The sequence below is a fragment of the Hemitrygon akajei genome, unplaced genomic scaffold (genome assembly GCF_048418815.1).
Source record: "Hemitrygon akajei unplaced genomic scaffold, sHemAka1.3 Scf000082, whole genome shotgun sequence".
Taxonomy (NCBI): Eukaryota; Metazoa; Chordata; class Chondrichthyes; order Myliobatiformes; family Dasyatidae; genus Hemitrygon; species Hemitrygon akajei.
Genome location: NW_027331968.1, coordinates 1,567,894 through 1,581,127, shown reverse-complemented (window position 1 = coordinate 1,581,127; position 13,234 = coordinate 1,567,894). Strand labels below are relative to the sequence as shown.

The 13,234-nt window shown below is 45.9% G+C and overlaps 1 pseudogene; it reads left to right on the top strand.

Moving 5' to 3' along the window:
* The first annotated feature begins 307 nt into the window (after window positions 1-307).
* Window positions 308-13,234, top strand: part of LOC140722648 (N-acetyllactosaminide beta-1,3-N-acetylglucosaminyltransferase 3 pseudogene) — a 35,363-nt pseudogene continuing 22,436 nt past the window's right edge.

Below are 13,234 nucleotides of genomic sequence, written 5' to 3'. Positions count from 1 at the left end.
GGTGAGTGATTGGGGAAACACGGGGCTGCAGAAGATGGAAATTACTTTCATCTTCGAGGAAATCAGAAACGGGCAGAAACGTGTGTCTGAGATGGGAGAGCTGTGAATATGAAATAATGTGGGAAATGAGGCCGATATGTCGGGCAGCGTGCGAGGGGCGAGGAACAGTCACCGGGTCACGTGGGAGAACCTCAACCATCACGTGATCCTGTTTTACGCAGATCAGCAGCATCTGCGTGTTTGTCTCCGAGGCTCCGCCCCATTGATGATGACGCAATAAGCACACTGCGCATGCTCAAATTCCCGGGATGGGTGGTGATGTTTTTTTTTGTCTGTGTTGAAGCAGGTATGGAGCGATGGATTGTCTGCGGGATCCGGATCGGGAGAGGGTCCTCGCCCCCTCGGGCGGGGAGCCGTGGGTGGCTGGGGGTGGAACAGATGATCCTCTGTGGAGCGAGACCGGCAAGATCCATGCGGTGAGTACTGAGTCCGGTCCGGAGCGATGCTGGGCAGTGAGTCCCGTTAACTTCCCCGAACTCGTGGTCTCACCCCGCTTGCTGGACAAAACTTACCGGGGTCTGTCCGGGTTGTGAGATCTTCACTCCGAACCTGGGGATACTTTCTATGGTGTGTTGATAAAAGTTGTTTCCGGGAGAAGGGTAAATGCCAATGTTCCAGTTCTTTGTCATTTTAGTACATAGTAGTATGTACTGTTAATTCAGTATCTGTGCATTGCTGGAGGGCCATCAGTGATTGTCCTTGATCCCTTCTCCCACCCGTTCCATCTGCTTAATCCCTGCCCATCTTGTTCAAACTCTGTCCAGCCTGCATCTCACCACCTCGATGATAAATATCGACAACCTCTCTTCCTGCGAGTTATTTCTGAATTCAGTGTTTGTTACCTGAACAGCCAGAGGATTTATTTAATGCAAAATGCGGAAGGATAAAGACAGTCACTACAATTTTAGTTTCAAAGTTACCAAATGGCCGCTGTGTTAATCTTTGCCAGACGGAAACTCCCAGTATTTAAAGTTGAGTCTGATATTACCTGTTTTGGTCATTTTTGAGAGGCAGTTTCCCTGTTGTCAAGGACAGCCGCAGAATCTGCAGGGAGTGGTGCACATTTTTATCGTTCTCTGGTCATTTCCCCTCATTGACAGTTAGCAGCCTCCGGAGCAGATGTACCAGACTGATAGCGGGGTGGGGAGGATGTTGTGAGCATTCACTGTGTCGACTGTATTAACCCTGTGTTGGATTGAAGAGAAAACTAATGAATGTGGGACTTAAAATGATATATATCAACCATCTTGCCAATTTCTGGTCAGTCTGTATCGCATCAATAATTACAATTTTAGTTTCAACTTTGCAAAATGGCGAAATGTTAATCTTGACAGCATTTAAAGTGAGTGTGTTATTTCATTTTTTTGTCATTTTTGGAGAGCCACTTTCTCTGTTGCCAGGGTAACAGCCCATGTGCCTTGCAGGGTGTGTTGCTCATTTTTATCGCTCTCTGGTCACGGTCCCTCAGTGAGAGACATCGGCCTCGGGAGCAGATGTAACAGACTGATGTGGGGTGGGGCGGATGTTGTGAGCATTCACTGTATCGACTGTATTATACCTGTGTTGGTATGAAGACAAAACTAATGAATGTGGGCATTAACATTTGTGTAACTTTGTTCAGGCCGTCACAATCGTCTTGCAATCAGTCAATAGTTGTGCATCATTGAAAGTAAAAAGAGAAAATGTTGGAACCGTTCAGCAGATCGGGCAGCATTTTGGACAGTCCCAGTTCTGATACCGGGTCTTCCACAGTTTCTCTTTCCACAGATCCAATCTGATGTACCGAGTTTCCAGCATTTAATTTCAATTTGAAATGAAATGCTTGTTATTCCTGTTAGCCCACAGGAAATGCGACAGGCAATTGTACTGGGCAAGATCTCATTTAACAATAAGATAATGATAAAATGCTTTAAGTTTAGCTGCTGGAGACAATGTGAAACGTATCCCTGCCTGCTGGTGACCCGCGCCCAGGTTTTCCAGCCCAATATCTGGCCCAGTCAGAGGATTATCAGGTTCCCATTCTGCCACAGGTTGATGCAGGAGTGTTAGTTTTTGAACTCTGAATGGTCTACACACTGCAGCATGTTACTGGCAGCAAGGGAGTCCTGGGAAAATTGGTGCTTGGCCTGTTTTCCTGCGGTGTAGACTCCGGGAATATGGATCTGTCAGGTTTTGCGATTTGACCAGGTCAGTACTTCTGTAGATGGGGCTGAATGTTCCTCCTTCCACAATGAATCACAAATCTCGGGTTGCTGGACATTGGTTGTGGGTAAATCCCTGATGTGGGGATGATGTGTGAGGTTTCTGGGGTCGTTAAGTGTCACGTGTGACCCTATCACAGATTTTGATCCAGGTAGAATGGATCTGGGGATCAAACTGCTTGGGCTTATGAGGTGTTAAGCGAGTACTTCTGGTCTGGTCTCAGCTGTTTGTTTCTGGGGTTCCTTTGGAGGCAGTGAGTGCTAATCTGAGGTGAGAATGAGTTCCTATACCATCCCTCACTTGGAGAGGAGGTCATTAAATGTATGCAGTTATAGAATTGGGCCCAGGGGTTCAGTGTTCAAACCATTTTGGAAATTTCCCCTCACTGTCACCTCTCTGTCAGTCAATGGTTCTGGGCCTGTGGTCAATGGAGTTCAGAAGGACAGTGGGGGTGGGGGTTGAGCTTGTTTAAGGAAACCTACCAAATGCTGAAAAGCCTGGATGCAGTGGACATGGAGAGGATAATTCCATTAGACGGAGAGTCTGGGATCTGAGAACACAGTCTCAGAATAAAGAAGCTTCACTTTAAAATTGAGATGAGGAGAATATCAAGTAAAGGGTGTCTATCTGTGCAATTTATTGCCACAGAGGGTGGATGAAGCTGTTATTGGGGTATATTTATGGCAGAGGTTAATATATTTGTGTTTGTTCCCAGTAGCTGCAGGGTTACAGGAGGAAGGCAGGAATATGGTGTTGGAATGAAATCAGCCATGGTTGAATGGTGGGGCAGACCAGATGGATCGAACCACCTAATTCTGTTCCTGACTGAATGATGGCTCCTTCTTATCCCATATCGTTTTTTGACGTGTGAGGAACAATTACAGATTTGTTCACTCAGATCATTATATTTGTCTTCAATGTTTAAATTTCAGTGAGTTTTATTTTTAGGAACATTGAGCAGTAATGTTTTGTTCTCCTTTGTGTTGTTAACGTGCTTCATTATTTTTCATATTAAAGTTAGATCTGCGGTGAGAGATTTATTGGAAGAAAAACCACAACTGGAAGCAAACCACGAATGAAGACGAGGGAACAGAAAGAAGTGAACCAGCCCGAGGACTGAGAGCATCAACTGAAGAGAACCCTTCAGACTCAGGGTTTCGATTGATTCAGTCAGGAGAAAGTCTGGTGAGTCTCATTTACTCAAACACTGGTCCTTAAGACATCACATACCTGTACAAGGGAAGGTAGGAAATAGATGGGGTGAGACTGAATGTGCCCAGAGGTACCAGTTATGTCTCTGTCAGACCAGTTACAATCACTCCAGGTCTGGTGATGTGCTGTCAGTATCCCAGCTCTTTAAAGTCACTCACGTTCCCTCAGTGTTTGTTCATTTCAAGGTCTTGCATCTTGTGAAGTAGCTTTCGGTCACTTCCGAGTGGGGAGATGGAAACAAAGTGAAGAGTTTATACTTAATATCTTTCAAAAAAAGTAATTCTTTAAATTTAACTGCTGCAAACTTGCTTGGCCTTTTCTCCTTGGAGTGATGCAGAATGAGAGGTGACCTGATAGAGGTGTATAAAATGATGAGAGACATTGACCATGTGGATAGCCAGAGGCTTTCTTCCCAGGGCTGAAATGACTGACAAAGGGGGGCATAGTCTTAAGGTGCTTCGAAGTAGGTAGAGGGGGGATGTCAGGGGAATTTTTCCAGTCAGAGTGGTGGGTCTGTTATGCATTGCTGGCAACGGTGGTGGAGGCGGATACAATAGGGTATTTTAAGAGACTCTTAGATAGGTACATGGAGCTCAGAAAAATAGTGTTATGCAGTTGGGTAATTCTAGACCGTTTCGAGAGAAGGTTTCAAGGTTGGCAGAACATTGTGGGCCGAAGGGCCTGTAAGTACCGTAGACTTCTATGTTCCATGTTCAAACTTCCAACCTACACCCTGTATATTCCCAACCAAATGATTGATATAAATGAAAGTAACAATAGGTGTAACCATGGGGAACATCGCGAAGCACTGGCGAGTCCAATAAACAGCCTCTTACCATCACCCTCTGCGTCCTGCCATTTAGCTGTTCCCAGACACTGGGGGTCTGTCACAAACGTAATGTTCAGGACGATTAGTCAGTAATTAATGTGCAAAGGGAATTGTTGCTTCCTGAAAGGTCACGTATCCTGTCTGATTCAATGGACCAACAACTCCCTTTTTTATGACTCAATTTGTCCTGGGACCCATCCTCACGGGTCACGCTGCATCTGATAACCCACATCCACAACCTCCCTCCATCCCGCTAATGGCCCCATACCCTTTCCACCATTTACCCCACACCTGCACACGTAGACTGATTCACATCACCCACATCCTCCTTCCCAACTTTGCGAACCACAACTAATTGACCCCACAATCTCGTCTTGGGCACAAAACTAAATACAGATCTGCAAGAACAGACAGTCTGGACTCTCCAGCTGTCTGGCTCGGACCCTCCCACTTCCACGGCAACTAACCATATAACAATTACAGCACGGAAACAGGCCATCTCGAGCCTTCTAGTCCGTGTCAAACAATTACTCTTACCTAGTCCCACTGGCCCGCACTCAGCCCATAACCCCCCATTCCTTTCCTGTCCATATACCTATCCAATTTTACTTTAATGACAATACCGAACCAGCCTCTAACACTTCTACTGGAAACTCATTCCACACAGCTACCACTCCCTGAGTAAAGAAATTGCCCCCCCGTATTACCCTTAAACTTTTGCCCCCTAACTCTCAAATCATGTCCTCTTGTTCGAATCTCCCCTACTCTCAAAGGAAAAAGCCTATCCACGTCAACTCGATCTATCCCCCTCATAATTTTAAATACGTATATCGTCCCCCCTCAACCTTCCACGCTCCAAATAATAAAGACCTAACTTGTTCAACCTTTCCCTGTAACTTAGGCGCTGAAACCGAGGTAACATTCCAGTAAATCTTCTCTGTACTCTCTCTATTTTGTTGACATCTTTCCTATAATTCGGTTACCAGAACTGTACACAATACTCCAAATTCGGCCTTAACAATCCCTTGTACAATTTTAACATTACATCCCAACTCCTATACTCAATGCTCTGATTTGTAAAGGCCAGCATACGTAAAACTTTCTTCACCACCCTATCCACATGAGATTCCACCTTCAGGGAACTATGCACCGTTTGCACCATCTGCACCCTAGGTTACTAAAGGAGGTGTCCCTGGAAATTGCGGATGCATTGGTAATCATTTTCCAATGTTCCTTAGATTCAGGACCAGTTCCTGAGGATTGGAGAATGGTTAATGTTATCCCACTTTTTAAGAAAGTAGGGAGGGAGAAAACAGAGAACTATCGACCTGTCAGCCTGACATCGGTGGTGGGAAAGACGCTAGAGTCTATTATTAAGGATGAAATAGTGGCATATCTAGATAGCAGTGATAGGATTGGGCCGAGCAAGCATGGATTTACCAAGGGTCAATCATGCTTGACTAATCTGTTGGAGTTTTTCGAGGATGTAAGAAGGAAGTTAAACGGGGGAGATCAAGTGGATGTAGCGTACCTCGATTTTCAGAAGGCATTTGATAAGGTCCCACATAGAAGATTGGTGGGTAAAATCAAAGCTCAGGGCATCGGGGGGAAGGCATTGACATGGATAGAAAACAGGTTGGCAGATAGAAAGCAAAGGGTAGCGGTGAATGGGTGTTTCTCGGAATGGCAGGTGGTGACCAGTGGGGTGCCACAGGGCTCGGTATTGGGACCACAGCTGTTTACCATTTACGTTAACGATTTGGATGAAGGCATAGAAAATAACATCAGCAAATTTGCTGATGATACTAAGCTGGGTGGCAGTGTGACATGTGATGAGGATGTTAGGAGAATTCAGGGTGACTTGGATAGGCTGGGTGAGTGGGCAGATACTTGGCAGATGGCGTTTAATGTGAATAAGTGTGACGTTATCCACTTTGGGAGTAAGAACAGGAAGGCAGATTATTATCTGAACAGTGTAGAGTTGGGTAAGGGGGAAATACAAAGAGATCTCAGAGTCCCTGTTCATCAGTCACTGAAGGTGAATGAGCAAGTGCAGCAGGCAGTGAAGAAGGCTAATGGAATGTTGCCCTTTATTACAAAGGGAATTGAGTACAAGAGCAAGGAAATCCTCTTGCATTTGTACAGAGCCCTGGTGAGACCACACCTGGAGTATTGTGTACCGTTTTGGTCTCCAGGGTTAAGGAAGGACATCCTGGCTGTAGAGGAAGTGCAGCGTAGATTCAGGAGGTTAATTCCTGGGATGTCTGGACTGTCTTACGCAGAGAGGTTAGAGAGCCTGGGCTTGTACACGCTGGAATTCAGGAGATTGAGAGGGGATCTGATTGAAACATATAAGATTATTAAGGGATTGGACAAGATAGAGGCAGGAAATATGTTCCAGATGCTGGGAGAGTCCAGTACCAGAGGGCATGGTTTGAGAATAAGGGGTAGGTCATTTAGGACAAAGTTAAGGAAAAACTTCTTCTCCCAGAGAGTTGTGGGGGTCTGGAATGCACTGCCTCGGAAGGTAGTGGAGGCCAATTCTCTGGATGCTTTCAAGAAAGAGCTAGATAGGTATCTTATGGATAGGGGAATCAAGGGATATGGGGACAAGGTAGGAACCGGGTCTTGATAGTAATTGATCAGCCATGATCTCAAAATGGCAGTGCAGGCTCGAAGGGCCGAATGGTCTACTTCTGCACCTATTGTCTATTGTCTATTATTCCGAGATTATTCTGTTCTACTGCATTCTTCAATGCCCTACCATTTACCATGTATGTCCGATTTGGATTATTCCTACCAAAGTATAGCACCTCACACTTATCAACATTAAACTCCATCTGCCATCGTTCAGCCCACTCTTCTAACTGGCCTAAATCTCTCTGCAAGCTTTGAAAACCTACTTCATTATCCACAACGCCACCAACCGTAGTATCATCTGCATACTTACTAATCCAATTTACCACCCCATCATCCAGATCATTAATGTATATGACAAACAACATTGGACCCAATACAGATTCCTAAGGCACAACACTAGTCACTGGCCTCCAACCTGGCAAACAGTTATCCACCACCACACTCTAGCATCTCCCATCTAGCCACTGTTGAATCCATTTTACTACTTCAATATTAATACCTAACGATTGAACCTTCCTCACCAACCTTCCGTACGGAAACTTGTCAAACCCTTGTCAAACAAGGTTCAAACCCTGGAACATCTGGACAGCGAAGACGCATACATCAGGGTGCTGTTCATCCAGTGCAGCTCAGCATTCAATATGTCATCCAACAAATATAATCAATAAATTGCAAGAACCTTGTGTCAGTACCTCCTTCTGCAATTGGATCCTCGAATTTTTCAGTTGCAGACCCCAGACAGTTCAGATTCGCAAACAAATCGCCAGATTAGCCATCAGCACAGGTATACCGTAGGGTTGTATGCTTAATCCCTCTGCTTGATTTTTTTTTTGTGCTTCTGACTTTGAGGCTATGCACAGCTCCAATGTCACATTTAATTTTGCTGAAAACATCACTGCCATTGGATGAATCAAAGGTGGTCACAAAGGTAGCTGAGCGAAGGGCGCTGAGTAGGCTACGGTCAATTATGGATAACTCTGAACATCCTCTACATAGCACCATCCAGAGACAGAGAAGCAGTTTCAGCGACAGGTTACTATCGATGCAATGCTCCTCAGACAGGATGAAGAGGTCAATACTCCCCAATGCCATTAGGCTTTACAATTCTACCGCCAGGACTTAAGAACTTTTAAAAGCTATTATTAATGCTTTTTGGGATAGTGATTTAGATGCATATCATATTTTTTTTTACTGAGTTAAGTATTGTATGTAATGAGTTTTGCTACAACAAGTGTATGGGACATTGGAAAAAAGTTGAATTTCCCCATGGGGATGAATAAAGTATCTATCTATCTATCTATCTATCTATCGATCTATCTATCTATCTATCTATCAGCATAGAGGAGGGAGACTGAAAATCTGTCGGAGTAGTGCCAACTACTCACTCAATGTCAGCGAGACCATGGAGCTGATTATTGACTTCAGGAAGATGAACCCGTGGATTCCTGAACCAGTCCTCAACGGAGGATCACAGGTGAAGAGGGTCATCACATGCTGTTACCATTTCAGAGGATTTGTCCCAGGTCCAGCACGTGAGTGCAATTACGAAGAAATCATGACAGCGCTTCTACTTCCTTAGAATTTTGCGAAGAATCGGCATCTAAAACTTCAACAAACTTCTTCAGAGGTTTTCTGAAGAGTGGATTTATTGGTAGCATTATGATATGAAAATCCAAATTACCTTGAATGTAAAATCACACAAAAGGTTAGGAGATATGGCTAATTCCCTCAGGGTAATGCTGTTCACACCATTGAGCACATCTACACGGAGCGCTGTCACAGGTGTTAGGAGAGACGCAGGCTTGTACCGTGAGTGTTGAAGCCACACACACACACACACACACACACACACACACACACATAAATAACATTGTTAGCTTTTGTTTATCTTGTTTAAGTTGCTATATTATAAGTAGATACTAACTAAGATAATGGTTTTAACATTAAAACCCCACTCAATGTATAATCTCTTTCTGCTGGTACGTTACGAAATCGTAACAAAATTGGGGGCTGTTCCGCGACGTGAACACATTTGGCGCTTATTGATTTGTTGATTACCGATCTGATTGGCTGCTTCCCTTTGGATCGACTTGTGTGGGGAAACCAGCAGCAATGAATATTGGGGAATTTCGTTGTGTCGTGGAGGTAGATAGTCGGATTTACTTATTTTGCAATCTGAACTGCACTTGCCCTATAAATACCACACAACACTGTTTTATTTTTTCCTGATGCAGCACCTTGATATACCTATGTATTGAATTGTCTGTACTGAATGGCACGCAAGAAAAGCATTTCACTGTGTCTAGATTGACGTCGAGGTAGCGAGTTGTCAGTTCTGGGATGAAACTGATCAATTTGTCAAATGGATATTGAAGGGCTGACAGGGATCAATATTAAGGTACGGGCTGATTGCCATATATGGGTGAGTAAGGCTGATATATTCGCAATGAGTGTCGGGGTTCTCGAGAGAGTTGATGTAGAGGAAAACAAGGAGATGGAAGTTCAAACACCAGTGAAGGTATACAAGCAGATTGGTAACGTGGTGTTCAATACGTTCCGAATACCTCCCTTCACTGATGGGAAAGGTCATGATGCAATTGTAAATAGCATTGGCCTGATTAGAGTATCATGCTGTTCCTGCTCCCCGTAAGAAATGTATGTAATCTCAGTGGAGCCTATTCCCAGAGGGTTCACCAGTCAGTTGCCAAACGTGGGGCACTTCAGGTTATCAGCGGATAATCTGCCATAGCCTCCTTCAAGCGGAGGAGTGGGAGTTATTTCATTCAAATGTTATTACAGACATACATGTTTTCGGTGGTGTGAACCTATTCTCCGCATCAGATGCATCTATAGCGAAGTGCAAATGCAAAGGTTGAGTGGAAGTTCAGTTTTAGTGTAAGTTAGTGTAAGGTGTTGACTTTCCTCATTTCAGTTTGATGTAACGGATCCCTGCTTCTCTGTCAAACTGTACATCTGCGGCGGTGCCAGATATTGCGAAATCGTTTGAACGGATGTCACAAGATTGACAATAAGAAACCGTTTTGGACGTGGAAATGCCTCTTTTCTCAGTTTCACTGAAGCGTGGGAAGGGGGGGGGGGCGAACATCAGAGGAAGACAATGGGAAGGTGAGAGAAGGAAATGGGAGTCGGGCTGGTAAAGGAAAATGGTGGAGGGGTATAATTATCGGAAGTTCGAGAAGGCTCTCTCACTATATCTCCAAACCTGCACCTCCCTCTGGTGACTCTTCTCCTTCCCTTTCTTCCAAGGCCTTCTGTCAGAATCCTATCAGATTCTCCCCTCTCCAGTCCTTTAACCAACCGACCTCCAGCTCTTTACTTCACCACTCCCCCCTCCTAATTTCACCTGATTAATTCCATTTACCTCTTCCTCTCCTCCACCATTTCTAACGTTGACTTTTAATGTCTTACTTCCAGTCCAGAAGACGGGTCTCGGCCCGAAACGTCGCCTATACTCAGGCAGTAGTGACAGGAGACTCTATAGTAGGGGTCAGACAGGTGATTCTGTGGGCGCAGGAAGGAAACTCGGATGGTAGTTTGCCTCCCAGGTGCCAGAGTCCAGGATGTTTCAGATCGCGTCCAAGATATCCTGCAGTGGGAGGGAGGACAGACAGAGGTCATGGTACATATTGGTAACAGTGACATAGGTAGGAAAAGGGAAGATGTCCTGAAAAAAAGACTATAGGGAGTTGGGAAGCAAATTGAGAAGAAGGACCCCAAAGGTAGTAATCTCGGGAATACTGCCTGTGCCATGCGACATTGAGAATAGGAATAGAATGAGGTGAAGGGTAAATGTGTGGCTGAGGCATTGAGACAGGGGACAGGGATTCAAATTTCTGGATCATTCGGACCTCTTTTGGGGCAGGTGTGACCTGTACAAAAAGAATGGGCGGCACCTGAATCCCAAGGGGTCCAATTTCCTGGCGGGGAGGTTTGCAAAGTCTACTGGGGAGAGTGTAAACTAGAATTGCTGGGGTTGGGAACGGAACTGAAGAGACTGGGGAAGAGGAGGTTGGCTCACAAATAGAGAAAGCTTGTAGATAGTGCGAGAGGGAGGATAGGCAGCTGATAGAGAAGGGACGCGCACAGACCGACGCTTTGTGATGGATCTATTTTACTGCAAGGAGTGTTGTGAACAACGCGGATGAGCTTAGAGCGTGGATCAGTACTTGGAGATATGATGTGGTGGCCATTACAGAGACTTGACTGGCTCAGGCACAGGAACGATTACTTGAAGTGCCCGGTTTTAGATATTTCAGAAGGGATAGGGAGGGAGGCAAAAGAGGTGGGGGCATGGCACTGTTGATCAGAGATAGTGTCACGGCTGCAGAAAAAGTGGACGCCATGGAGGGGTTGTCTACAGAGTCTGTGTGGATGGAAGTTAGGAACAGCATGGAGTCAATAACTTTACTGGGTGTTTTTATAGGCCGCCCAATAGTAACAGGTATAAGGAGGAGCAGATACGGAAACAGATCCTGGAAAGGTGTAATGATAACAGAAACACGAGGAAATCCGCAGACGCTGGAAATTTAAGCAGGAGAATGGGGTCATCGTTGGGTGTGGGAGCAGCCTGCAACTGCGACTGCACACATGCTTCGATTGTGACCCCCGTTTTCCCTTCCCATGCCAGCTCTACAATTCCCTCTCCCTCAGATCCCACCGTTAACCGCTGGAACCTCGGTGCTCCATCTTCCTCTCACCCCAACCCTCCCCTCTCCAATTATCTACTAGACTACCCCCCCCCCTTTGATCCCGGCTCTCATCCGTGCCGGGTCTTTATCATCCCCTCTGACATTCCACTCTCTGAGCAGAGCGCTCTGTCCTCAGTAAGGCCCTCGCCTTTATCCCCCTTCGCCCACACCTCAGCAAGTTCCGCGTACGCCATGACGCTGTACTCTTCTTTCGCCGGCTCTGTCTCCGAGCTCACATTTTGGCAAGGTCTCTCCCACCCCTACCGATGACCCTTTCTCCCGTCTTCAACCCCCCTCCTCTTCATAGACACCCCACTCTGGTCTTCTGCCTGCTCTGGATCTCTTTATTGCTAATTGCCGACGGAACATCAACCGTCTCGACTTCACCACTTGACTACACCTTGTTCCAATGTCAACCTCACTCATTCCGAACACTCTGCACCAATCCCAACCTAACTATAAAACCCGCTGATAAGGGGGGCGCCTCTACCTGGCCGAGGCATAGCGGCAACTCGCTGATACCTCCTCTTATTTACCCCTCGGTCATGACCCCACTAAGGAGCACCAGGCCACAGTCTTCCACACCATTACCAACCTTATCAGCTCTGGGGATATCCCATCTACTGCCACCAACCTTATACGCCCCGCACTTCCCGTTTCTACCTCCTACCCAAGATCCACAAACCTGCCTGTCCAGGTAGACTCATTGTCGCAGCTTGCTCCTGCCCCACTGAACTCATTTCTGCATACCTTGACACTGTCTTATCCCCCCTTGTTCAATCCTTTCCCACCTATGTTCGTGACACTTCTCATGCTTTGTATCTTTTCAATGATTTTAAGTTTCCTGGCCCCCATCGCCTTATTTTCACCATGGGCGTCCAGTCCCTCTATACCTCCATCCCTCACCCGGATGGTCTCGAAGCTCTTTGCCTTTTTTTGGATACCAGACCTAACAAACTCCCCTCTACCTCCACTCTCCTCTGTCTAGCGGAACTATGTCTTACTCCCAATAATTTCTCCTTTGGCTCCTCCCACTTCATCCAAACCAAGGGTGTAGCCATGGGCACCCGTATGGGACCCAGTTATGCCTGCCTTTTTGTTGGCTTTGTGGAACAGTCCATGTTCCAAGTCTATACGGGTATCCATCCCCCTCTTTTCCTTCGCTACATCGAGGACTGCATTGGCTCTGCCTCCTGTACGCATGCTGAGCTCGTTGACTTCATTAAATTTGCCTCCAACTTTCACCCTGCCCTCAAATTTACCTGGTCCATTTACGACAACTCCCTCCCTTTTCTTGATCTCTCTGTCTCCATCTCTTGAGACGGCTTATCTACTGATATCTACTACAAGCCTACAGACTCTCACAGCTACCTGGACTATTCCTCTTCCCACCCTGTCTCTTGCAAAAATGCTATCCCCTTCTCACAATTCCTCCATCTCCGCCGCATCTGCTCTCAGGATGAGGCTTTTCATTCCAGGATGAAGGAGATGTCTTCCTTTTTTAAACAAAGGGGATTCCCTTCTTCCACCATCAACTCTGCTCTCAAATGCATCTCTCCTATTTCCCGCACATCTGCCCTCA